Below are 2,252 nucleotides of genomic sequence, written 5' to 3'. Positions count from 1 at the left end.
ATAAAGGTCTTTTGCCTCCTAGGTTAGGTATATTCCTAAGAATAAGACCTCATGAAACTTTTAGTTTAGTGGGGAGGCAGATATTAGACACTTAGATGGCCAAATAGGTACAAAATTACAAATGTCGATAAGTTCTATGAAAGAAACAGAGGACACAAAGAGAAAACAACTGGAGTTACACACTTTAGTTTGGCATATGCCTGAGCTCGTGAGGAAACACTAAGCTCCATTTCACTATTCTGAGGCTCTAGAGTTTGTGACATTTATGTTTGTTTTTTAAAAATCCGGCCGGGGGCGGTGGCTCACGCCTGTAATCCCAGCACTTTGGGAGGCCAAGGCAGGTGGATCATGAGGTCAGAAGATCGAGACCATCCTAGCCAACACGGTGAAACCCTGTCTCCACTAAAAATACAAGAAATTAGCCCGGCGTGGTGGCGGGCGCCTGTAGTCCCAGCTACTCGGGAGGCTGAGGCAGGAGAATAGCGTGAACCTGGGAGGCAGAGCTTGCAGTGAGCCACCATCGCGCCACTGTACTCTGGCCTGGGCGACAAAGTGAGACTCCATCAAAAAAAAAAAAAAAAAAAAAAAATTCCATGTACCCATACCATACTGTTTTAATAACTAATTTTTGAACCAGGTTTTCTTATTTGTTAGAGTAAGTCCTCCTCATTAGTCTTCTTTTTCAGAAAATATTTGCTATTCTTGGCTATATATTCTTTAGGATGAAGTTTAAAAGTACTTTATCAAGGTACAAGAATAATCTCTGGTACTTTTATTGTAAATTTTATTAAAACTATTTCAGAGGAATTAACAAGTTAAAAATTTTTGTCCTCTCATTCATGTTTCAGGAGGTTTTTTTGGTAAAGTTTCACCATTTTCTTCATACAGATCTTGCACATTTCTTGTTGAGGTTATTTCTAGGTATTTTCTACACTCTGGTGTTAGAGCAAATGAGCTCTCCACTGTGTTTTCTAACTGGTTACTGAGATGTTTAGGAAAACTATTAAACTTAAAATCTCCTTCTAAATGGTTTTCATTTAGATCCTGTGGGTTAGAAAATCATTTCATTTGAAGATATTAATTGTGCTTCCTGATTTCTATTGGTGATGGCTCTTATTTCTGTTTCCTGCTTTATTGCACTGGCTAGGGAATTTTAAAAATTAAATTATAATGATGATAGCAGATCTTCTTAGCTTGTTCCTGATTTTTTTTTTTTTTTTTTTTTTTTTTGAGACAGAGTCTTGCTCTGTTGCCCAGGCTGGAGTGCAGTGGCCAGATCTTGGCTCACTGCAAGCTCTGTCTCCCGGGTTAACGCCATTCTCCTGCCTCAGCCTCCCCAGTAGCTGGGACTACAGGCGCCCGCCACCTCGCCCGGCTAGTTTTTTTGTATTTTTTAGTACAGACGGGGTTTCACTGGGTTAGCCAGGATGGTCTCGATCTTCTGACCTCGTGATCCGCCCGTCTCAGCCTCCCAAAGTGCTGGGATTACAGGCTTGAGCCACCGCACCCGGCCAGCTTGTTCCTGATTTTAATGGGGTTACATCTATAGTGTTTTACCATTGCAAATGATGCTAGCTGATCGATTTCTGATAGACATTTTCTATCCCAACAAGGAAAAAAGAATATATGATATTCTTCATGAATTGACATATCATTCTTGCACTTCCAATCTTCTCTGTATTTTTCCAAATTTAACATATGTGCTACAGAAGAAAGGACTGCATTACTCTTTAAATAAAATTAGTCTGTTGCCAGGTGTGGTGGCTCATGCCCGTAATCCCAACACTTTGGGAGGCCGAGGCAGGTGGATCATTTGAGGTCAGGAGTTCAAAACCAGCCTGGCCAACATGGTGAAACACTGTCTCTACCAAAAATAATAATAATAATAAATAGCTGGGCGTAGTGGCCCGGGCCTGTAATCCCAGCTACTTGGGAGGCTGAGGCAGGAGAATCACTGAACCCAGGAGGCAGAGGTTGCAGTGAGCCGAGATCAGGCCACTGCACTCCAGCGTGGGCAACAGAGCAAGACTCCATCTAAAAGAAAATAATAATAATAATAATAATAATAATAATAATAATAATAAAATTAGCCTGTCATATTTAAATGTCTTTTAAAATATTTTGAGGGTAAAGGTCAAAACATGTTTTAAAAGCAGTCTGCATTAATTAAAAGTAGGGCTCATAGAGATCTGTGGTAGGTTGTACAATATTCAACCTAAAGCATTATGGTAATGAATCCTTTCTCTACGGAT

The 2,252-nt window shown here is 40.2% G+C and overlaps 1 pseudogene; it reads right to left on the bottom strand.

Moving 5' to 3' along the window:
• Window positions 1-1,620: 1,620 nt before the first annotated feature.
• On the bottom strand, window positions 1,621-1,719 carry LOC115898857 (annotated as a pseudogene).
• Between the last annotated feature and the right edge of the window lie 533 nt (window positions 1,720-2,252).

This window comes from Rhinopithecus roxellana, chromosome 7 (assembly GCF_007565055.1).
Source record: "Rhinopithecus roxellana isolate Shanxi Qingling chromosome 7, ASM756505v1, whole genome shotgun sequence".
NCBI classification, from domain to species: domain Eukaryota; kingdom Metazoa; phylum Chordata; class Mammalia; order Primates; family Cercopithecidae; genus Rhinopithecus; species Rhinopithecus roxellana.
This window is presented reverse-complemented; position numbering and strand designations above follow the sequence as displayed.